This window comes from Saccopteryx leptura, chromosome 9 (assembly GCF_036850995.1).
Source record: "Saccopteryx leptura isolate mSacLep1 chromosome 9, mSacLep1_pri_phased_curated, whole genome shotgun sequence".
Taxonomy (NCBI): Eukaryota; Metazoa; Chordata; class Mammalia; order Chiroptera; family Emballonuridae; genus Saccopteryx; species Saccopteryx leptura.
In genome coordinates this window covers 3,738,910-3,763,789 of record NC_089511.1, presented here as the reverse complement: position 1 = coordinate 3,763,789, position 24,880 = coordinate 3,738,910, and positions in this window count along the sequence as shown.

The following is a 24,880-nucleotide window of genomic DNA, read 5'->3' as shown; positions in this document are numbered from 1 at the left end:
ACATTATTTTAATGATGTCTATTTCTGGGGGTTCGACTGGGGTAATTCTTTTACTTTCTTCACTGTTGATTTGGCACTTCTCCAGTTATTTATAATTAAACACAAACCGTTAAAGAAAAGAAAAGGCCCAAAGATAACTCTCCAATAGCGAAAGCATCTCTTGCAAAGGGCTCTGTCTTAGCTGGAAAATCCCGCCGCTGAGATGCATGATTTAATGTGGATGCTGAGTCATGTTCACATGGGCTATCAGAGTGGACTGCAAATCCTGCTAACTTATAACTCCGACAGACATATTTTTAAAGCTTTAAGACTTCCCATGGGGTCTCTCTGTGTTAAAACTGGGCAGTGCCATCGCGTTGAAGGATGACGCCCATGCTTTCTCGACTCACGCTGGTGCCGAGCTGGTGACAGTGCTGGGGCAGAGGGTGAAGGATGAGTGGCCGTGTTAGAGGCAAATGAATTTACTGTGATCAGGACAAGCAGGGTGAAGCAGGAGTGAATAGACAATCAATTAACGGCAGGAGGGACGAGCCAAGAGGACAGGCTCCTGTCGGTGACAGCAGGTTTAACGTTGTGACTTGAGACCCCGTTTCATGCCTCCGCCACCTCCAGTCTGGGCTTGATGCGGTGACGGCCCTGTGCTCCAAGACTCTCTCCCGCTCAAGTTCTTTATTCCTGGGGGGCGATTCTCCTGCTCCCTGTTCAGGGAGCCTGAGCTAAGGGCAAGTGAGCTGTTGGGAGAAGGTGTGCCTGTGAACTCGGGTGACGAAAGGCTGTCTCCCCTAATCCCCAGCCCCTCCCTCTGAACGAACCACTCTGGGGAAGGCTGAGAGTGCGGTACATTCTATAAAAGTGGGTGGCTTTATATTTTAATTGACCTGGACATATTACATTTCTCCAAATTTATGCCAACCTTCTGGCCCAAGCCCAGGTATCCTGCCATCCAGAGCACCGATGTTTAACCAGGGCACTCCAAATTTATGCCCTCAAAGCAAGGAATAAATGACCCAAGTATCCTGTCCCCTTCTCCTGAAACTATGGGAAGTCTTCAAAATTGCTTGTCACGAAAAATCAGAGAGTGCATGTGTTTTCATTTGCTCATGGGGAAATATGCAACATTCTTTGGTGTATTTTAATATAAATTGTACCATACAATTGTATGTTTATATAAATGCACCTACAAGGGTCTGCAAATCTCATCTCAGAACAATGGTGGCCTTCCGGGAGAAGGGAGGGGGCCAAGGTGGGGCAAAGGGACCTTAGCAAAATGACTTCTATAATGTTCCCACATCTGTCTCCTCCCCTCTCCTTCATCTCCCTCCTTCCTTCCATTTTTCTTTAAAGGAAATATAGTTATACTTTACTTCCACAACAAAAATTACACTTAAAGATTTAAGAATGGAGATCTGCGTGGCGCCCGGTGCTGGGACGGATTGAAACAGGGAAGACACGAGGTTTTGATCTGATGCTTTTATCTGAATATTAACTGCAGCTGAGAAGAGTAATAAACATGTTCATGAGCAGCACACAGTTCACCCCACAAAATGTTTGTTGGATGGATGGATGGATGGGTACGGGTGAACGGGTGGATTGATGAATGGGTGGGTGGGTGGGTGGACGGGTGAACGGGTGGATTGATGAATGGGTGGATGGGGAGACAGGTGGATGGGGAGACGGGTGGATGGTTGGGTGGGTAGGTAGGTGGGTGGATGACTAATCTGATGCAAGCAATAATCACGTGTCAGATCAAGGACGACATTGAGCACAGGTTATAAATTCAATAAATAAAGAAAAAGAAAGCTAAAGCACGTTTCCATTTAATGTTGGCCAATGGCTGAATGTGATACAGTATTTCCGGACTTCAACAACCAGCGAAGTGAAGGGCTGGACAAGATCACCCAACTCCAACCCTGAGCCGGAGCTGGGACAGCACAGACGCGACGAGGGAGCAACAGACCGCTTCTCCTGTGAAGCGAGAGGGAAGCTCACCACTGAACAACACGGCCACTCGGAATGCGGCTGCCCCAGCTCCAGGGAGGACCAGGCACTCAGAGGCGCGGCAAAAGCTGCTGGGACACCCACCCCGCCGCTCAGATAGGGGTTTGTTCCAAGAGGGACCGCAGACGGCGACACACAGTCACGGCACGGGGCTGCTTCCCCGCAGATAGGGGGTTTGTTCCAAGAGGGACCGCAGACGGCGACACACAGTCACGGCACGGGGCTGCTTCCACCCAGACGGGGAAATGGGGCTGACCATCTTGGAAGAGGAAGGAAGACACTCATCTCCCATGGGTCCCCAGTGAGAGGGGACGAGACGGAGCCGTCATTGCTTGACCCGTGCGGGTCTTCCCCTGCACTCCCCAGCCCGGGGTCAGCGCCCGCTGCTCCCCAGGAGGCTCTCCGTGTTTCCGCAGCTCCGATGAGAACGGAGACTGACTGCTACGCTTCGCCCTGTGTTCCCACCACTCGCCCACTCCGCCCGGCCCCTCTGGGAAAGGAAGCCTTTTCTCTCGGCTCCACGAGGCTTTCAACAGGCGTCTTGCCAGAAACACCGCCTGGCTCGACAGCAAGGAGCATCCAGGACCACGGCTTGAAAAGCCCGGGCTCCCACAACGCCCAGGGCCAGGGGCTCTCCAGGGGCCGCGGGGCGTTATCACAAAGGGACGCCAAGGCAGAGCGCCCTGGACCTTAATGAAACAAGAGGGAGATGGCTTTGCCTGTTTCCCACGACCACCTGCAGGGGGCAGGCTGAGGCTCCAGGTGGAGAGATGGGAGAAGAGAGAAGCCCCCAGCCCCCACCGCAAGCGTGCGAAGGCGGCCGTGATGGACTCTGGAAGTGCCACAGACGCGTCTCTGCTTAAAACTCACTGTCAAACTTGTTTTTTGGCACCTTGAAAAATTCTGTCAAATTCCATAAGCTGGGCTGTCAAAAAAAAACCCAAAAAAAACCCCTTTGTTTTTAACGGCCAGATCCTTTGCCTTGCCTCTTTCTTCTTCAAAGCATTAACCTTTTTTCATGGGCTGTTGGCCAAACATGATGGGGCAATGGGCGCTCTGGCTGGTCGTCTCGGTGACTGAAGGTGCTGTGTGGTGACACCCTCTGCCACCTGCCTTGGCTCCAATGCCCACAGGGGCCGGCAGCCCCACAAAGGAGCAGAGCAGGCCGACGGTGTCTTTGGCAGAGTGAACTGCCCCACCCCACCTAAATGGAAAATCCAGTCCTCAGTCCAGCGGACTGCTGGCCTGCAAGTCTGGTGTGGCCAGTTGTGTGGCTCTGTCCATGTGATTCAGGGATAACAACAAACTCCGAGAAACAGAGGGCAGGATAATCTTGTCCCGAGGGTGTTCCGCTCGCAGTAATTACTCCAGTGTCCTAATAGTGCCCTGTCTCATCTTTCAGGGACCGCTCTTGTTTCTCTCTCATTCTGTGACTCTAACACGTGATTGACCAGAAATGACTTTATTCCTGGGGAGAAAAAAGACCTCCAAGGACGAGCACCTAACCCCGGCTGGGTGGACAATAGGTGGTCCCGGCACCGCACCCTCCCAGCCACAGCGACCGGTCCAGGGACTGGGCATGGGGACCTGGAGTGCCAGTCAGTGCCCTTTCCTGTTTCTTTCTTTCTTTTTGAATTGGAGCTTGGGGCCAAGCACCTTCTTTTCCTTGTGCAGCTGGGAGGGTGTCAGCCGAGGAGGAAATGGCTGCCCTGGCTGCAGCCTTGAGGGAGGGGCCGGCCTGGAGAAACCGGAGAGACAGCTGGAGATCAGAGGTCGCGCGTCACGAGGGCAGTGACGTCCCCAGCCTCCATCACCCCAGAGAGCAGCGCCCGGCCTGGTCTTCCCAAGGACAGGCTTTATGAGGAAATGGACTCTCCCTTCCTGCCTCGCTCATGCGTGCTGAGCTCTGTCCCTCGTGACTCAGAACACCCCTGAAGGGTACGAGGACTCTGGGACCGGACTGCCCCTGCCACTTGCCGTGGGATCTTGAGAAAGCTCATTAACCTCTCTGCCTCAGTTTCCTCACCTGCAGTGGGAACACAGGGTTGTCGTGAGGACGAAAAGTCAGTATGGGCAAAGCACCCAGAACTTAAGTGTCGTCATCCGAGTGTGATCAAGGGGCAAAAGTGATTAAAGACTCCAGATCGAGGGAAGGACCCAACCCGTCTGCCCGTCCGCTCAAAGCAAAATCCGAAACCCAGAAGGCGAGTCCCCTACCTCCAGGTCCTCGCCCTTCAAAGAAGACTGGGAACTCTCCATAAGAAAGATGTTTCCTCCTTTCCCAAAGGGGGGGGGGGGAAGAAGTTTAGAAAAATCCAAGTCATGTTACAGCAAGAAATTAGCAGGAAAACCAGACAGGCACTCTAGAACAAGGTGGAATTCATTAACATTCTGAGAGGGGTGGAAAGTTGGGGAGGTCGCAGTTATTCTGAGACGTTTAAACACCCACAGCAAGGAGAAGTTAATGATGGGAGCGTGTAGGTGCAGTTTATTGCCTTGCATCTGTGAGAACACCCAGGGGTGACAGGCCTATAATTCGGACTCCGGTGGAGGAGGTGGTGGAAGCCGTGCTCGGCTCGGAGCCGCCCAGGGAGAGTCACTGAATCAGGAGCTGTGAGCGCCGATCCCAACAAGGGGGAACTCTCACTGTGCGAGGCAGCAGGCCCACCGGCACCCCGAAGGGAGGCAGGGGCAGAGCGGAATGGTCTAGCAGCTCCCCAAGAGGACCCACCAGAAAGGCAGCCCAGGTGCAAACCAGGGGGGGGGGGGGCGAGTCCAAGGAAACCCTCCCCACACGCCGCCTGCACCCCCTGACAGCCCTTGGGGCTGGTCTCAGAACACCAGGCCACTGGCATGAACACAAAGGAGAACGAAGCTTGCAGTCAGCTCCACGTTTTTTTGGAGAGTAAACCGAGAGAGGGAGAGACTCAGTGAATGCGGAGGGGACCGCAGCCGGGAGGAGGATCAGCTTCGGGGACGTCTAATGATAAGAGCTCAGGCTGAGGCTGCGGGGTCAGCGCGTGGAGTCTCCCCTCCTGAGGCCTTCAGGGAGGGATGTGATGGCCAGCTGAAGACAGCACCAGAAGAGTGGGCGAGACCGGTGTGCCGAGGGTGACTGCAGCACCCTGCCCGCTGCACTGCCCCACACGCAGCCCCCTCCACGAGCCGCGCTGGCACTAGTAACACACCGGCGTGGGAAAAACTCAGCACCGAGTCTCTTCCAAAGACAAGTGACGGTTTCTTGCAAAACTCATGGTGCCTGGGGAGCCCTCCCTGCTTGAATGGTGGGGGGAGGCAGCTGGAAGAGGAGGCGGCTCAGGGCTAGGACGGACAGCACTCCTTCCGCAAGGGTGGGCAGAAGCCTTGAAGAAAGGGCTATTTCCCGGGCAGGCATTTCCTCTTGGGGGCGGGGGGAGGGCGGGAAAAGGGCGGCTCATCAGTCCCGACGTTTATTTCATTCACTCTTAACTCGAAAAAAGAAACTAAATTAGAGACTAGCTATGAAAACACGTGGAGAGAGCCTCCCATGCACAGACTAAGTGGCCCCAGGACAACTCGGTTGGCCCCAAACAAAAGTATTTCTAGGTTGTCTCAGGGGACACCGATCTTGATTCCAAGAGCATTCAGGGAGCATGTGTCTCTCCTCAGCGCCGTGGTAGAGCTGCCCGTTCAGTCTCCCGGTTCTGCCCACGGGGGGGGGGGGGGGCAGGCGCAGAACAGCACACGCCGTCATGTTAGACAACACAGATTCTTGTCCCCACTCAGGCTCTGGCCTGGCGACCTTAGCCAAGTCCCCTTCCCTATCTAAATGCTCCTTTACTATCAGCTGGAGGGAATGAAGCATAGTTAGCTTCTCATGTCCCCTCCAGCGTTCCAGTTCTAGGAGATAAATGCTTTCTATGGTAGAAGGAGGATCTAATAGTGAACGAAATGTTGACTTGGAAGGACAGAGAGAGAGAGGCCCCCGCAGGACACTGGGGACCAGGACAGAGGGCAGGACACATTCGAGGGGAAGCAGCGGCAGCAGAAGGGAAGGAGTGCTGAGAAATAAAGCTACAGGAAGGAACCGAGACCAGCAGGGAGCAGGGGCAGCGCAGAGAGCAGGGGGGCGGAGCCAGGCTCTGCTCTGAGGCTCATGCTTCCCAGTCCAGCTGGAGCTTCAACTCCTTGTTTTCTCAGAAATGTTCCACCGACAGCGCCAGGACAGCGCCACGGGAGGGCGGTGCCACAGACAGAGCCAAGGACAGCGCCACAAACAGCACCATGGACAGAGCCACGGGCAACGCCATGGACAGTGCGCACCACAGACAGAGCCACTGACAGAGCCAAGGGCAGCACCACTGACAGCGTCACGGAGAGTGCCAAGGACAGCGCCACGGACAGAGCCACGGACAGAGCCACAGACAGAGCCACAGACAGCGCCAGGACAGAGCCAAGGACAGCGCCACGGACAGAGCCAAGGACAGCACCACGGACAGCGCCACAAACAGCCATGGACAGTGCGCACCACAGACAGAGCCACTGACAGAGCCAAGGGCAGCACCACTGACAGCGTCACGGAGAGTGCCACGGACAGCGCCACAGGCAGCGCCACGAACAGCGCCATGGGCAGCGCCACGGACAGCACGCACCGCGGACAGCACGCACCGCGGACAGCACGCACCGCGGACAGTGCCAGACTTTTCTCAAAAACCGTTGGTGCCAACTGGTCTAAAATCCACACCCGGTCTCCCACATTCATTTCCCACCTGTCTTTCCCGACCTCTGGCCTGACAAAGGCTGAATACCTGACCCTTTTAAGAATGTTCCTGAACGTTACAGAAAGCCCCTCAGCCCCTCTCCCGATGGTGGAAACACCCTTCTCTCTCCACGTACAACACCATTCCTGAACCCAGGGGCATTTTATCCATGAGGCCCTACAAGGGTTTCATGAGCCTTTGACAGGGTTTGAGACCTGCCGTAGAGGGGAAAGAAATGAGCTAAAAAATAGGATGCTGAAAAATGAACGTTTTCGCCCTGGCTGGATAACTCGGCTGAAGAATCGTCCAGAAGCACAGAGGTTGCCGGTTCGATCCCTGGGTCAGGGCACATACAGGAGCAGATCAGTGTTCCTGTCTCTCTCTCCCCCTCCCTCCCTCTCTCGCTAAAATCAATCAATAAAAAAATCTTTTTAATGAACGTTTTAAAAACAAATTTTGACAACACAACATTACATTTAACATGAGAATTGGATGCAGTTTAATACGATTGCCACGCGTGGTTTGAGGTCTTCACAGGAAAGTGCCGAGCTGATGGATGTCCCATAAGACCGCTGCTGTCCCGTCCCCTGAGCCTGTCCACCCCCCTTCCTGCTTCTCCAGACCCAGGAGGTACCTCTCGCACACTGCTGGCCTCGCTCTGCTGTGTCAAAGTGCCCCGTGCCCACTGCCACCTCCGCTTCCTGAGGGCGGGAACCGGTCTCTAACTGGATCTCCACTAGAAGCCAACACACACGTTTCTCAAATCAGGAGATGTTGCCAAATGCCCAGGTGTCTGGTTCCTTTACAGAATTTAGATGGCAGGTGTGTGGAGCGGAGCAGGCGTGGCCCCGGCCTCCCGTGCCCACCTCAGCCTGGAAACTGCCGGTGCCCGGTCTGGGCCCACTTGCCCACTCCCTTCCGCGCCCTGCCCTGCTCTAAATACCCAGCACAGTGTCTTGCCGAGGGCAGGGGTTTCGCGTGCATCTGTTGAGCAAATGAGTGGTTAGAGGGTTTGGGGCTTGATGTCCGCAGAATTCACTGTCAAAACCCAGGCTTTCGGGTGCACAGAGCACACATTTGCCATTTACTAATAACATGACACGATTCTCCCTTTTGGAGGGAGGGAATCTGATAACGAGCTATGTGGAGTATAACTGGGTCATTTTACTGAAAATGATCACAGCAGTAGCAAATTACATCGGTATGATGGATCTCTCACATTACTGAACTTTTGGGGGATCAAATCTGCAGGCAAATTATTGTCATAACTGCAAAGTGATGCATCGAAAGATGTGCTCATGCGAGAGTGTCAGATGCAACGGAAGTTCATGATAAGGCGCAGGCTGCAAGCAGGACAGATGCCCACCATCCAGGGCTTCTCATTCTACCAAACTAAATTCATTTTCTCCCACAGACTGAATTAAAGAAAAAAGGAAGAAGAAGAAGGAGGAGGGACAAGGGAGGAGGAACAAGGGAGGAGGAGGAGGATGAAGAGGATGAGGATGAAGAGGAGGAGGATGAAGAGGAGGAGGAGGAAGGAGGAGGAAGGGGAGGAAGAGGAGGAAGGAGGAGGATGAAGAGGAGGAGGAAGGAGGAGGAAGAGGAGGAGGAGGAAGGAGGGGGAGGAGGAAGAGGAGGAGGAGGAGGAAGGGAGGAGGATGAAGAGGAGGAGGAGGAAGGGGAGGAAGAGGAGGAAGGAGGAGGAAGAGGAGGAAGGAGGAGGATGAAGAGGAGGAGGAAGGAGGAGGAAGAGGAGGAGGAGGAAGGAGGAGGAGGAGGAAGGAGGAGGAGGAAGGAGAGGAAGAGGAGGAAGGAGGAGGATGAAGAGGAGGAGGAAGGAGGAGGAAGAGGAGGAAGGAGGAGGAAGAGGAGGAGGAGGAAGGGGAGGAAGAGGATGAAGGAGGAGGAGGAGGAAGGAGGAAGGAGGAGGAGGAAGGGGAGGAAGAGGAGGAAGGAGGAGGAAGAGGAGGAGGAGGAAGGGGAGGAAGAGGAGGAAGGAGGAGGAGGAGGAAGGAGGAGGAGGAGGAGGAAGGAGGAGGAGGAAGGGAAGGAAGGAAGAGGAGGAAGAGGAGGAGGAAGGAGGAGGAGGAAGGAGGAGGAGGAAGGAGGAGGAGTACATGTACTTTCACGCGTGTACACTCACGTGCACACCCCGCACACGTCACCGCCCCCCTGACCACCCGGCTCCGGGAGCACCTGGCTGGCTGTCCCCCGGGCGAGGGCGAAGGGAGGGCTCTGGGCGCAGGGATCTGCAGGCTGACCTGGGTCCCCTCTGGGGGCTCAGTAGCAGCTCTGGTGGCTCCATAGGCCCAGCCTGTGAGCCAGGAGGGGCAAATGTGATGAGACCCGCATTCAAGACCACCTTTGGAAAGCACCTGGCAGTCGGAAAACCAAGTGTGTAAATTTTCGGCGAGTGTGTTGTAAGCTTCCGGGCTGGCCTAGGCCATGGCAGTGTCTTCTGGAACCTGCTTCGTGACCGGCTAGAGCCTGAAAGCAAGTGAGCCCTGAACTGGGCAAGGAAGGAAAAGCTCCTGTATGTGAGGATTTCTGAGGCCACCCCACCCCAGCACACAGCCTCGTGGGAGTAAGTCCCCTCCCACGCCTCACTGGGAGCCCTCGCCTTCCCCTGACGAGGGGCCCACCCGGTCTCGTCGCCTCACACGGCACAGCCTCCTCCTCCTCGGGTCTGGTTCCATCCTCGCCGCAGCTTTACCCGGCCTTGAATCCCCAGGTGACCGCCATTCGGGGCCCAGGGCACCTTCTACGTTCTTTGAAAGCGATGACCACCACAATGGCAACAGCACTAACGGGGCCAGTTGTCATTCAGGGGCCACTTTCTATCTGTCCAGCGCTGAGCTGGGTAGGTCCTGGGGGCCGGGGGCCACACACACTCCCACCCCGAGGGTTACAAGTGGGACATCGCTCGGCTGAAACCTGCACCGCCGTGACCGGTGACCTTGGACTTGAACTGTGTGGGAGTCTGACTCCAGAACTCAGGCTCTTAACCTCTACACGTCACCGTCTTAAGTTAGAGCAACGTGTGATCTTTGATGAGTTCTTCAAATCTTGGCTTGTGACCCATGAAGTCATATTAGTGAATCATGCACCCTTAAATATAGGCTGCGCCAGGTTCCCGTAGGAAATACCGAAGTGCATCACTCATATTAAGGACAAATATTATTTCACGGTACATTTTATTTCATGTTGGCTCACAGGTCTGTGTGTGTGCACGCGCACGTGTGTGTGTGTGTGTGGGTACACACCTCTCTACAACATAAATCGTATCTCCTGCGTCTAGCTGCAGCCAGCATGGTTTGTGGGGTCCCTCTGGGAAAACGCCAGAGGCCCTGCCCTCTCTCCCTGTTTTCTGATTATAATATTAATGATGATGGTTTCCCATAGCTCTGATGGGTGTGGAATCGCTTAGCAAATCACAAAATGTTGCACACGAGGAAGTTCCAGGCTGACTTCTGCTTTTGCTAAGGGTTTCGCTGGCGTAACCGAGGGCTCCGTGTTCTGGGACCGTGGGCGCTGTCTCCCGGGGAGCCCCGCCCTCCCTGTCCCACGGCTGCCCAGCCCGCCAGCCCTCGGGGTAGCACTTGTTCCAATTAGAAGCTCAAGCCCAGAGGTTAGCTGCTGAGGCCACCGAGAAGGAAAAGCTTCCTGTCCCTCGGGAGTGTTTACAGGAGGATTGAGCCTCGTCAGCCTCTTCCCAGACGCCTGAGGGCTACTCAGGGCCCAGACTCACCCATGCTAACAGCTCCCTAAGGAGACTGGGGCACAAGTAGTTTGCTGGCTGCACCCCACGCTGCCCCCCAAGGCCTTTGCTCAGCTGTCCCTGCACAGGGCACAGGGCAAGGAAGCGCATTGGGACTTCAGCCCCAAGGCAGTCTGGGACCTGACCACCAGTGCTAAGGATCACGACATCCTCCTCTCTTCCAATAAGGTCAGAGTAATTAAGGTCTTGGCTGTTGGGCTCCTTTCTTCCAAGGCCACTGCGGAAGGCCTGGCTTTTCCTGCTGGTTCTCGGTCAAGGGATGATGATTTGGAAGTTCAGGCCTTGATACCTGGCAGAGGGTGCGGCTAGAGTCGGATGTGCCTCCAGTTTAGCTGTTCAAAACTTGCCCTGATCTGACCCCTCAGCCCCGTGTCTGTGACCAGCGCCCTAAAGAGCCTCTGACATGGTTCTCCACTGGCGTTCCACCGTCTCGCACCCACGAGGAGCTACCATCACAGACTAACTGAGGGAACCGTGTTCATATACTGCTGAATCTCTGTGCTTCAGACACAACACGATTAAGTTGCTTTTCCTCCGCCCCACCCAGAGTCGATTTTTGGTGCCGCAGGGGTGACTCTGCCCCGTGGAGGACGGGCGTCCTGGAGGCAGTGCCGACAGGCCCCTCGAGCCTCAGGGTACTCCTTGCCTCTCGGCCGGGCATCGCATCAGGGTGACGGCCCCTTGTGAGGCTACAGTGTGGACCGCGGGCCAGGCTGCAGGGGAAGTGGGCGAGCATGGCCATCATCACCTCTGTACTCCGTCAGTGTCATCTCTTTGCTATGACGATATCCGCAACATTTACTAGGGGTTGTTATATGATACAGGATTCGGAGCGTTTCCTAAATTCAGTGCCCTGCGTCTCACAGCAACAATGGGGACTATTATGATCATTTTACAGACAAGAAAACTGAGGCCCAAACAAGCCCACTTAGCCAAGGTCACACAGCCCGTAAGTGACAAAGCCAGCACCTGACTCCAGGGAGCCTGGCCCCGAGCCGACTCTCGGAACCTTGATAACCTTGATGTCCAGTGTGATAGCTGTGCAAATGCAGCGCTAGTAAGACCACCAGGACTCATACGTTCCCCTCTACAGCAGTGGCGCGTGGCCCCACTAGTAAGTACGGCTCATCCTAGGACTCGGGGGCGTGTTTTTCTGAGCCCTCCCTGAGGGCAGACTGTCTGAATCACGGATAAGGACGAGGTGTTTGAGTTTTCCACGCCCAGCCCCGGGGGAGGGGGAAATGACCCAGGCTCTCCCTGTGATCAGCCCTCCCTGTGAGGACCCAGGCGACACTCAGCTGGGGCTGCTGCTGTGGAGACCAGCGTTGCTATGGCAGCAGTTCCTGCCTCCTCCTTACCCTCAGAGGCGCTCTGACACAGGCAGCGGTTTCCATGGTAACAGGCAAGTGAAGGGCCCGTGAAGAAAGGACTGTGTGGGTTCAGACCTGGGGGGAACTGAAGATGAGCCCTGAGCATTTGGAGAGCCACTCCGCCACATGTCAAAGGCCAAGGTGCCATCACGGCAGAAAAGGTCCCAGCAAGTGGCGTAGGAGAGACATCCAAGTCTCCCAGCTTGCTCTCCCCTCCAAGTTCACCTTTGGTCTTTTTTTACAAAAATGATTTAAGACTTCAGAAAATAAGATGAAGAGGAGGGACCACAGCTGAGAGTGAACTCTCAGGGGTGTATGATTTCATTACTATACGGGCATTAGATCCACAAATAAACTTTTCATCACAGTTCCAACCCCCTTGGAGAAGTTTCACAGGATGCGGGGAGCGGTGCCCTGTCCCCTGGGAAGCTGTCCAGTGCCCGGCCGCAGAGACAGCCGCTGGCTGGCAGCCCTGCCCTGTCCACTGGGAAGATGTCCAGTGCCCAGCCACAGAGACAACCGCTGGCTGGCAGCCCCGCGCTGTCCAGTGCCCAGCCGCAGAGACCACCGCTGGCTGGCAGCCCTGCCCTGTCCCCTGGGACGCTGTCCAGTGACCAGCGCAGAGACAGCCGCTGGCTGGCAGCCCCGCCCTGTCCCCTGGGAAGCTGTCCAGTGCCCAGCCGCAGAGACCACCGCTGGCTGGCAGCCCTGCCCTGTCCCCTGGGACGCTGTCCAGTGACCAGCGCAGAGACAGCCGCTGGCTGGCAGCCCCGCCCTGTCCCCTGGGAAGCTGTCCAGTGCCCGGCCGCAGAGACCACCGCTGGCTGGCAGCCCCGCCCTGTCCCCTGGGAAGCTGTCCAGTGCCCAGCCGCAGAGACAACCGGTGGCTGGCAGCCCCGCCCTGTCCCCTGGGAAGCTGTCCAGTGCCCGGCCGCAGAGACCACTGCCGGCTGGCAGCCCCGCCCTGTCCCCTGGGAAGCTGTCCAGTGCCCGGCCGCAGAGACCACCGCCGGCTGGCAGCCCCGCCCTGTGGGCTGCACCCTTTCCGAGCCCTTCCTGCTGACCCCCTCCCTGGGGCAGGACTGGCCGCACGCTGGGATCCGTCCAGCCCACTGACACGCACGCTGCCTTCTGCAATCTTTCTGGGTCACAGGAGGTGTGGGAGGAGAGCCACGCTTGTGTCGGCCCAGCACTCTGGGAGCGGGCTCCGTGAGGGGACGCGGTGGGCAGTGGCGACAGCTCTGTGCTCCCGGCCTGGGAGGAGCTCGCTATCACTTATGGAGAGCTCACCGTGTGCTAGGCACCATCCTAGGCAAGTGACATCGATCAACTCAGTTCACTTTTCCAACAACCTGATGAGGTCGATAGTGCACGAGTCCATGTCTCAGACGGGGAGCAAACGCGGAGCGCTTGGGGAACCCGCTCAAGGCCTCGCTCAGCGAGCAGTGTGGCCAGTGTTCAACCACGCCGCCCAGACTGGGACAGCAGCCCCGGGAGGAAGCCGCGTGGGGATCCTCAGCCACCCCGCGGCCAGGAGAGCGGAAGCCCCATCAGCGCCCTTCAGTGACAGAAACCCAACCCGGGCGTCTTAAGGAACAAGAGGAATGCGGGGCTCACAACGCACAGGTGCCCGCGGCTGCATCTGGCTTCAAGCACAGCTGAACCCGGGCTTCCTCCCTCAGCCCAGCTCCGGTCCTCCCCTTGGTTTCCGTCCCACACTCTCCCCCAGACAGTGGCAAAGGCAGCTGCTGGCCCCTGGAGAAAAAGGGGACCTAGGCCCCCACCATTCCAGCCAAGTCTGGAATCTGATAATATGGGTACAATTGGTCCAGTTTGCATCACATGCCAATACCCAAATCAATCACTAGGTTGATGCCATATTATTATCATGGGCCAAACCTGGGTTATGTGCCCAACATTGGCGCCATGTCATATTGGGAAGCATCTAAGTATTAGTAAGGGGTGTCCTCAAATGAAAATGAGGGTGCCATGAGCAGAAAAGGGGGTGGGTGATGGACAGGCAAAGCCAGCAGTTGCCCTCGGCCTTGCTCTCTCGGCGACATGCAGAGAGGCAGTGACCACTCGTCAGCCAAACCCTGCACCCCCACTCCTGCCACCGACCCCCAGCTCCGCAAAGTGCAGACCTGAGCCAACCCACCTCCAATCTGCCAGCGACACCATGTGAGCCTCGTAGTGACAAATCACTGAGATTTGGAGTCACTCGCTACTGAAGCCTACCCAGTCCTGACTGATGGGCAGGTCCTTTCACCAAGTGGCTACGCGGGGATTGAGGCCCGAGAGCAGCTCGGTTTAATGGAAACTCGCCAGCTCCGTTCACCTAAGAGATGCTCTTCCCTACCCTCTAACCCTCCACCTGGAGTCATGGAAAGACTGACCCTGGACTCAAGAGATTTGGGGGAGATGTTTTATTTTATTTATTTTTGTTGTTGTTGTTCATCTCAAGACCCTTTTAAAATTGTGATAGAATACACATAACACTGAATTTACCTTTCCAGCCATTTTTAAATGCACGGTTCAGCAGTATTACGCATGTTCGACTGCTGTGCGACCCACCACCAGAATTGTGTTCATCTTGCCAAACTGGGACTCTGCACCCATTCCACTCCCCGCTCCTTCTCCCACAGCCCCTGGCCGCCACCCCACATTCTTCCTGGGACCATTTCACACGCCTGTGCTGTGAGGCCTCTTGTAGCTATCACAGAAGCCACTGGAAACTGTTAAAGTAAGAAAAGGAACTTTAAAGTTTTTTAAAAGAATCCATTGGCCACAGACAGGCAGGGACGAGCAGATAGAGGCCAGGCCTCAGATGCTTCCAAACTCCTGCATCCCTGCTTCTTTCAACATGTCAGCTCCGTCTCCCCCCTCTCTCTCTGCGCAGGGCCTCTCTCTGCACGGCAGCTCCATGCTAACTAGAGCTACTAGAGAGACACGGATGGGCAAGGTCTGTGGTTGGTTCCCACGTAGATGCCTAGGAAGGGGCCTACGGAGCCCAGTGGATGAGAGGACCATTCCTGGACCAATCAGCCATGATAAGGATGGCAGAGGCACTGTCGTTGGCTCAGCCTGGGTCAGGCGCTCACCTCTGACCAATCAGCTGTGGCTAGGGGAGGGCCACGTAAGACCGTGTATGGGTTAAGGGAGAGGTGGAAGAGATCCCAGCAGACGGTCAGCGGTGCTGGGTGATGGAACAGAGCTCTCCACCGGCATGCCCTGCACTGCTCTGCTACCACCGGACGCTTGTGCGTTTCAAAGCCACACGAGTGCTCTTTTGCTCCCAGCCACGCCCTGGGACAAAGTTTTTCCAGAGGTGTCCCCTTCTCTAGATCTTTCTTTCATATAAAAAACAGGAAATTATGAGGCAGCACCTGCACAGAGCCCAGCACACGTGTACACATTCCCTCCTTCTCTCTCTCTCTCTCTCTCTCTCTCTCTCTCTCCCACAAAAGATGACCCGTTATGATCTTAAAATGTGACTCTTCCCAATGATATTCTTGTCCTTTCAAAAGGAGACGAAAGACCAGAATCACTTACAGGCTCACTGCCCGAAATCCACACCTCATGGTGGAATCCAAGGGATCTGGTCCCCCCACCCCCAGCCGGAGCCGCCCCGCCGCCCCGTTGGAACAGCCCCCGAGCTGCTGGCCAGAAGGCAGAGGGAGGTTTCCGCCCCCAAGCTGCTGGCCAGAAGGCGGAGGGAGGTTTCCGCCCCCTCGTTGGAACAGCCCCGAGCTGCTGGCCAGAAGGCGGAGGGAGGTTTCCGCCCCGCAGCCCCCTCATTGGAACAGCCCCCGAGCTGCTGGCCAGAAGGCAGAGGGAGGTTTCCGCCCCGCCGCCCCCTCATTGGAACAGCCGGAGCTGCTGGCCAGAAGGAGGAGGGAGGTTTCCTCTCATGCCTGTTGTTATCCCGACGCCCTTGCTTTGTGACATTTACCAGGCGGGCTCCATCTGTGTTTTCATATTGGTCAGATTATCCTCGACTCCAAAGAACTGCCTTGGCATCTGGACTGGGCAGATTCACGGGCAAGCAAACACTCCCTCTCCACAGCACACCAGCTGAAGAGCGGCACCCATCTGTGTCCTGGGGGGGGCCTCCAGCCCAGGCAGGCTGGGGCCACGACCCCCCTGGGCAGGGTCCCCGCAGGGATCCCTACAGAAACGCGCTCACTGGCTGTCGAGGCAGATCGCAGACCCTGCGCGGTGTTCGCATGAAGGCCTCAAGTCACACTCAGTCCCCATCCAAGAGAGTTTCCAAAGACACCTCTGAGGTCTGTCGCTCAGTGTGTGAGGTTGAGAACCATTCACAACGTTGAACCAAGTCAGAGAAAGGTTTTTTAACACTGTTTATGCTGTATTTCAGGCCACAGATATTACCCAAGGCTTTTCTGCTTGAAAAGCAAAAAGGAGTTTTCAGCATGAGTCAGGCTTCATTGTAGCCAGGGTAAAAAAAGAGACATTTATTGAGCACCTACTGTATGCTCACAGTGCCCAAGGCTGTGCTCAGAAAGGCATGCACTGTGACCTCGACTCTCAGGAGGCCACGGTCTCTGTGTCCACTCTCCTTTATGCTGCTCAGGGAACCCTCACTTCCTCTGAGGAACCATCCCGGTTCCACTCTCAGATTACATGGCTTTTTAACACTGTCCCTTCTCAAATCTCAAATTTGGTCATATGACCCAGGGTTAACCAATCAGGCTGTTTCATCCCTCTGATTGGTTCACAAAAGGGCACGTGATCCAAGCCTGGCCCATCAGACTCATTGCTAGAACTTTTACTGTAATTATTGGGAAAGAGACTAGGTTTTCTGTTGTTGGGTTTTTTTTTTCTTTAGCCGATAAGATGATGGTCTGGAGTGTCTGGTGGTTACTGCTTCTCCGTTCTACAGATGTGGGAACTAGAGTCCGGGGAAGGTAACTTGTAAGTTTGCAGTTAGCCTGAGGAAGAGTGGGGTCTCAAATCCAGACATTCTGCTAGGGTGCCTCTCACACAAACCCCTTTACCGCTGGTGCCAGCCAATAAGGAACTCTCACCCCCCCCCCCAGAAAGTGAGAAGCGAGGAGGTGGAGAGACAGACTCCCACATGCACCTGACAGGGATCCACCCAGCATGCCCACCAGGGAGCAATGCTCTGCCCATCTGGGGTGTTGCTCTGCTGCAATTGGAGCCATTCTAGTGCCTGAGGCAGAGGCCATGGAGCCGGAGCCGTCCTTAGCACCCAACCCAACTTTGCTCCCATGGAGCCTTGGCTGCGGGAGGGGAAGAGAGAGATAGAGAGGAGGGAGAGGAGGAAGGGTGGAGAAGCAGATAGGTGCTTCTCCTGTGTGCCCTGACTGGGAATCAAACCCCAGACTTTCACACGCCAGCCAACACTCTACTGCTGAGCCAACCAGCCAATAGGAAACTCTTCACACATCCCATAACTCTGTCTTCCAGGAAGGGGTCCTTTCCAGAATGGAATAAGCATTTCAGGACGTGACAGTTGCAGTTCTTCAGGCAAACATCACGGGAAACAAGAGATCAGAAAAGGTGTGAAAGGTCCTAGAACCTCTAGCCAGGCTGAGTGTGCAGGTCTTCCTCCGCAGGGAGCCCGTCCACAGAGACGGGAGAGCAGGCTCCTTATTCAAACATCCACACCTCAAGGCATACAAAGAAACAGTCAGACATGAGCCAATCGAAAGAACACAAGACGACTCCCGAAGCAGACCCTAAATAAACATGTATCTGTAAGCTGCCTGACAAACAATTTAAAATGACTGTCTTGAAGTGCCCAATGAGCTACAAGAGGACACAGATCAATAACTAAATAGAATCAGGAAAACCATACATGAACTGCATAAGACTGACAACAAGACAGAAACATTAGGAAGAACCCAACAGAAATTATGGAACTGAAAAGTACAATAATTGAACTGAAAAATTTACTAGTGGGGTTCAACAACAGAAGAATCAGTGAGCTTAAAGACCAGTCATTGGTGGCCCTGGCCGGTTGGCTCAGCGGTAGAGTGTCAGCATGGCGTGCGGGGGATCCGGGTTCGATTCCCGGCCAGGGCACACAGGAGAAGCGCCCATTTGCTTCTCCACCCCCCCTCCTTCCTCTCTGTCTCTCTCTTCCCCTCCCGCAGCCAAGGCTCCATTGGAGCAAAGATGGCCCGGGCGCTGGGGATGGCTCCTTGGCCTCTGCCCCAGGCGCTAGAGTGGCTCTGGTCGCGGCAGAGCATCGCCCCCTGGTGGGCAGAGCTTCGCCCCTGGTGGGTGTGCCAGGTGGATCCCGGTCAGGCGCATGCGGGAGTCTGTCTGACTGTCTCTCCCCATTTCCAGCTTCAGAAAAATACCAAAAAAAAAAAAAAAAAAAAAAAAGAGATCAGTCATTGGTAATCATTCAGTTAAAGCAGCAAAAAGAAAAAAAAAAGAACAAAGAAAAGTGAAGAGAGCTTAAAGGACTTATGGGATACTCAAGAAGATTAATATCAATATATACATTATAGGAATCTCAGAAGGAGAAGAGGTAAAGAAAGAGGCAGAGAGCTTATCTGAAGAAATAAGAGCTGAAAACTTCCAAAATTGGGGGGGAATAAAAGACATACATATTCAAAAAGTTTAAAAAACTCCAAGTTGGATAAACCCAGAGAAACCCACTTAATAAATCACATTGTAATTAAACTGTCAAAGGTTGATTACAAAGAAAAAAATCTTAAAAGCTTCAAGAGAAAACTGACTCATCACCTGCAAGGGAGACTGAAATTATCAGCAGTTTATCAGTAGAAATACTGCAAGTCAGAGGCAGTGAAATGGTATCTTCAGAGCACTAAAAAAAAGGGGGGGGGGGGGTAGAGAGGGTGCTGCATCTGGCAAAACTATTTTCCCAAACAAAGGATACATTAAGACTTTCCCTGATAAGCAACAGCTGAGGGAGTTCATTAACACTAGACCTGTCCTACGAGAAATGCTGGGGGAGTCCTTCAGTTTGGAACAGAAAGATGGTAGAGAGCAGCATGAAACTATATAAGAATATAAGGCTCTCCGGTAAAGGTAAGCATGCAGATAAATACAGCAAACTGTATTATTACAATTTTGGTGCATAGAATTAGAGACAAAGACATAACAAAAAATATAACTGTATGTTAATGTGTATACAACACATAAAGATAAAATTTGTAACATCAATAAATAAAGGAAGAGAGGAGGGGGAGGAGCTATAAAGATACCGTTTTTGTATGTGATGGAAATTAAGTTTTTATCAGTTTAAAATGGAACACTACAACTTTAAGATGTTTCATGTGATCACAGTGGTAATCACAATGAAAATCTACAGAATATACACAAAAAGATAAGAAATGAAATTGAAGCATTCAGTACCAAAGAAATCAATGAAACACGAAGAAGGAAGAAAAAAAAAGATACACGAGGAAGGTCTCCATATATGCATGATTCTGCACCCATGGATTCAACCAATCTCAGATCAAAAATATTTGAAATAAAAAATGGTTTGTTTTTGGCCCTGGCCGGTTGGCTCAGTGGTAGAGCATCGGCCTGGTGTTCAGGGGTCCCGGGTTCAATTCCCGGCCAGGGCACACAGGAGAAGCGCCCATCTGCTTCTCCACCCCTCCCCCTCTCCTTCCTCTCTGTCTCTCTCTTCCCCTCCCACAGCCAAGGCTCCATTGGAGCAAAGTTGGCCCAGGCGCTGAGGATGGCTCTGTGGCCTCTGTCTCAGGCGCTAGAATGGCTCTGGATGCAACAGAGCGACGCCCCAGATGGGCAGAGCATCGCCCCCTGGTGGGCATGCCGGGTGGATCCCAGTCGGGTGTATGCGGGAGTCTGTCTGACTGCCTTCCCGTTTCCAGCTTCTAAAAATGCAAAAAAAAAAAAAAAAAAAAAAGAGGTTTGTTTTTGCCAACACACTAGAGAATTAGGCCCATAATGACTGCCTCTGCACTAAAAATGTAGACTTTTCTCTTGTTGGTATCCCTTACACAATACATTATACCAACTATTCACAATAGCATTTCCATGGTACAGTGGTACCTTGAAATACGAGTTTAATTCCTTCTGTAACCAAGCTTGTAAGTCAGTCAACTTGTATATCAAACAAATTTCTCCCATTTAAAATAACTGAAATAGATTTAATCTGTTCCAGCCCTGTGAAACATCCCCAAACCATCCTAAATTATGAAAAAAGACATGTTTTTAATTAAGAAACACACATGTATACTTTACCATGCATAATAAAATATATGAAATAAAAGAAAAAAGTGTTATTTAGTACTGTATTCTTACCTTGGAGACAGACGAGTGCGGCTAACGGAGGTGAATGGTGGAGGAGGAGGGAGGGAGGAAGGGATGCAGGCACTGTAGACACGTAAACTAAAACTGTACTTTCTTAACACTAAATGTAAACTAAAACTGCATTTTCTTTATAGTTTTATTTAAAAAAATTTTTTTTTCAGAGACAGAGAGAGACTCAGAGAGAGGGATAGACAAGGACAGACAGACAGGAACGGAGAGAGATGAGAAGCATCAATCATAAGTTTTTCGCTGCAACACCTTAGTTGTTCATTCATTGCTTTCTCATATGTGCCTTGACTGCAGTCCTTCAGCAGACCGAGTAACCCCATGCTCAAGCCAGTGATCTTGGGCTGAAGCTGGTGAGTTTTGCTCAAACCAGATGAGCCTGCACTCAAGCTGGTGACCTCAGGGTCTCGAACCTGGGTCTTCCGCATCCCAGTCCAACACTCTATCCACTGCGCCACCGCCTGGTCAGGCCTTTTCTTTACTTTAAACAAAACTAAAACTGCACTTTCTTTATTTAAAATGAAACTACAAAAACTTAATTGTAAAAAAAATGCACTTTCTTAACTTTAAACTTAACCTAAGCTTAACATTATGTATTTTTAATTTAATCATCACCTGTTTTTGCCTTTTTGGCTGCACTTTCGGCACTTTCACTTGCAGGACTTTTGAATAAAAATCTATCCAAAGCAGTTTGCTTTTGCCTGTCTTTTGAAATGTTACAGAAATGTGACAAACAAGTGTCATTAAAAAGTGCTGAAGCAGACCAGTTGAAACTTTTTCTGGGTGTTTCTTTTCAATGAAACTTGAAAGCTTCTCCCACATTGCCAGCATGTCTTTAATTTCTCTTGTAGAAATCACTTCCTCCGACTCTACCTCTTCCTCATTACTAATCTCTTGGGGAAGCTCCGTATGTTGCATCATCTGTAGCTCCTTCAACTCCTCAGTTGAGAGTTCCTCATGTTCTTCGATGAGCTCGTTTATGTCACCCTCCCAGGTGTCCCCAAACTACGGCCCACGGGCTGCATGTGGCCCCCTGAGGCCATTTATCTAGCCCCCGCCGCACTTCCGGAAGGGGCTCCTCTTTCATTGGTGGTCAGTGAGAGGAGCACTGTATGTGGCAGCCCTCCAACGGTCTGAAGGACAGTGAACTGGCCCCCTGTGTAAAAAGTTTGGGAACCCCTGCGATCTATCGACTTTCTGAGGGACACAATCTCCTCCAATGCTTCTACCTCAGTCTCTGGTTCGAATCCTTCAAAGTGCCTGTCTGCAACAACATCAGGCCATGACTTTGGTGGGCTGGGGCATTATCAAGGATTAGTAATGCTTTCATTGGGAGTTTATTTTCTTGAAGATATTTCTTCACTGTAGGACCAAAGACGAGATTTACCCATTCAATAAAAAAACTGCTGCGTAACCCATGCCCTAGCATTGGCGCACCACATAACCGGCAGTTTTTCTTTAAGAATCTTGTGAGTCTTAAAGGCTCGAGGATTTTCAGAATGATACACTAGCAGTGGCTTTACTTTACAGTCACAGCTAGCATTTGCACACAATGCAAGGGTCAGACAGTCCTTCATGGGTTTATGACCTGGCAGCTTCTTCTCCTCTGTGGTGATGAAAGTCCTCTGGGACATTTTTTTTCAAAACAGTCCTGTTTTGTCACAGTTGAACACTTGTTGGGGGATGTAGCCTACCTTTGCGATAAGCGCAGCAAAACATGCGATGTACTCCTCAGCTGCCTTAACGTCAGCACTTGCAGCTTCACCATGCCTCACCACCGAGTAGATGCCAGATCTCTTCTTGAAATTTTCAAACCAGCCGTGACTTGCCTTAAACGTATCTTCTGCTGCCTCTTTTGAGGTTAATGGTTCTTTCTTCTTCAAGTCCCCGTAAATAATACATGCTTTTTTGCATATTACTCTCTGTCACTGTATGTCCTGCCAGCTCTTTCTCTTTCACCCACGCCAGCAGAAGTTTCTCCATTTCTTCATGGATATTTGTCCTTAATTGGGACAGAACTGTAGTTCCTTTCACTGGATTTGCACTTTTGATGGCATCCTTTTGTTTAAGGATGGATCAAATTGTAGATGTATTGCGGTCGTACAGCCTTGCCAGTTCAATCACTCGTACACCACACTCATGTTTTTCTATTATTTCCTGCTTTACTTCTATCAACATCATTCTCTTCTTCTCACCACTGTCCTTTACACTCACTTTCTTCAGCCCCGTGATAGCACACAAAAAAAAGTTAGTAAAAAATGCAAAAATGATGCAAGAACAAGTACAGCGCACGAGATTTGACCGGATTCTGTGGGTAACACGTGAGAAAGAACGAGATGCTGTTGTTGTGCTGTGGATACTGGACCCGTGAGCCAACGCACCAACTAGCGGCAGCTTCCCGAATCATGACTCGTATCTCGGAATTTCAATCGGATCTCAAACAAAAATACGGATTGAGTCATAGGTCGTATCTTAAAAAAAATTCATATGTTGGTCTGCTCGTATTTCAGGGTACCATGGTAGTAGGCATTACAAATAATCTAAAGATGGTTTAATGTACACAGGAGGGCGTGTGTAGATTATACGCAAACACAGCACTGTTTCATATGAGGGACTGGAGCATTTACAGGTTTTGGCGTCTGCAGAGGGTCCCAGACCAATTCCCTGCAGATACTGAGGGACGGTTTTGTGTGCTCTTTACAAGAGGCTCACTTCAGATCTAAGGACATACAGGCTGAAAGTCACAGGATGGAAGACACTCCCTCAAGCAGTGCTCAAAAGAGAGCAAGGTAACTATACCAATATCAAACAAAGGGGACTTTTAAGTCAAAAACTATTATAAGAGACAAGAAAGGACATTACATAAGAATAAAATTCACCAAGAAGATATAACAATTATGCATATTTATGAACTAAACTTCAGAGCTGCTAGGTAGAGCAAACAATCTTTGACAGAGCTGAAGGAAGAAATAGAAAGCAACACAGTAAGAGACCTCGATGCTACACTTCGGATAATGGATAGAACACCACGCGGAACATCAGCGAGGAAGAGGACATGACCAACACGATACACCAATGGGAATAACACACACACACACACACACACACACACACACACACACGGAACACTTCATCCAGTAACAGCAGTGTGTCCCTTCTCGAGAGCATGTGGAATAGTGTTCAGGACAGACCACCTACCAGACCACGGAACAAGTCTTCGTGAATTTAAGATTATCGTCACACAGAATATCTTTTCTGGTCACACTGGAATAAAATTAGAAATTGAGAGCCGAAGGAAAACTTGAACATCCACGAATAGATGTACGTTAAACAACAATCATGGCTCGGAGAAGAAGGAATAAGAAAAATTAGAAAATACTTTTGAGAAAAACGACAATAAAAATACCGGCCAAAACTTAGAGATGAAGGCGGGGCCGGAAGGGAAGGCGACGGCTGTGAGCGCGCACAGTAAGAAAGGAAAGATCTCAGATCAGCAACTGGCTTTACGCCTGAAGAGACTCCAAAGAGAAGAATGACAGCCAAAGCTCGCAGAAGGGAGGAAACAATCAATATCAGAGCAGAGCTAAGTAACACGGAGAACAGAAAAGAACAGAAAAAAAAACAAGAGAGTTTTTTAAAAAGGTCATCAAAACTGAGGTATACCCATACATATCTTGAATCCCAAATAAGTCTTCTTTTTAAAAAATGTATTGATTTTTAGCTAGAGAAGAAGGAAGAAAGGAAGGGGGAGAGAGAGAGAGACAGGAACATCGATCTGCTCCTGTACTTGCCCTGACTGGGGATCAAACCGGCAACCTCTGTGCTTCGGGATGATGCTCTGACCAATGTAGCTATCTGGCCAGGGACCAAATAAGTCTTCATTACAGTTGTGATTTTTTTTTCTCCGAAAACAAAGTCATTTTAAAGATAGCTTTTCAAAAAAATTTCAAAGTGGGAATTTTTTTTTCTTTTTTGGTGGGAAAATTATGGTTTATCTTTTTACTGCACTATGGTTTAAAAATGTGGCCTACCTAGCTGGTTGGCTCGTCAGTAGAGCGTCGGCCCAGCATATGGAAGTCCCAGGTTCGATTCCCGGCCAGGGCACACAGGAGAAGCGCCCATCTGCTTCTCTACCCTTCCCCCTCTCCTTTCTCTCTGTCTCTCTCTCTTCTCCTCTCCTCCCGCACACATGCACACACACGTACACAAAGGGCAGGGATGTGTGTTCTTAATGTGCAGGATACCAAATATATTTCAAGTTTGTTAATTATGTTTTTCACACCACTTATACCCTTTTTATGTTTTGTTTAATTGATCTGTCAAATCCAAAAGAACTGGATTAAAATCTCCCAAAAGTAATATAGTCCATCAGATTCTCCCTACTTTTTTGAGTATTTCTGCAAAATGTATTTCCCTGTTTAGTTGTTTACATAGAAAGTGCGTAGCTAATGTTTTCTTTTTCACATATTATAGTTTCTACCCACAAAACATTCTTCTTCCCCTTCTGATGCTCTGGCCCCTGCATTCTCCCTGTTGCCAACTTTTCCTGTTCTCAACAACACTCTTCTTCCTAAACCTTTTGATGCATTTTACTTTCAACTCTGTCCTCTCAATACAAGTGAAGAAAAAACAAAAACTCATGTGCTTTAAGACATTATGAGATTTTTTTTTTTAATTTCTCAGGCCTG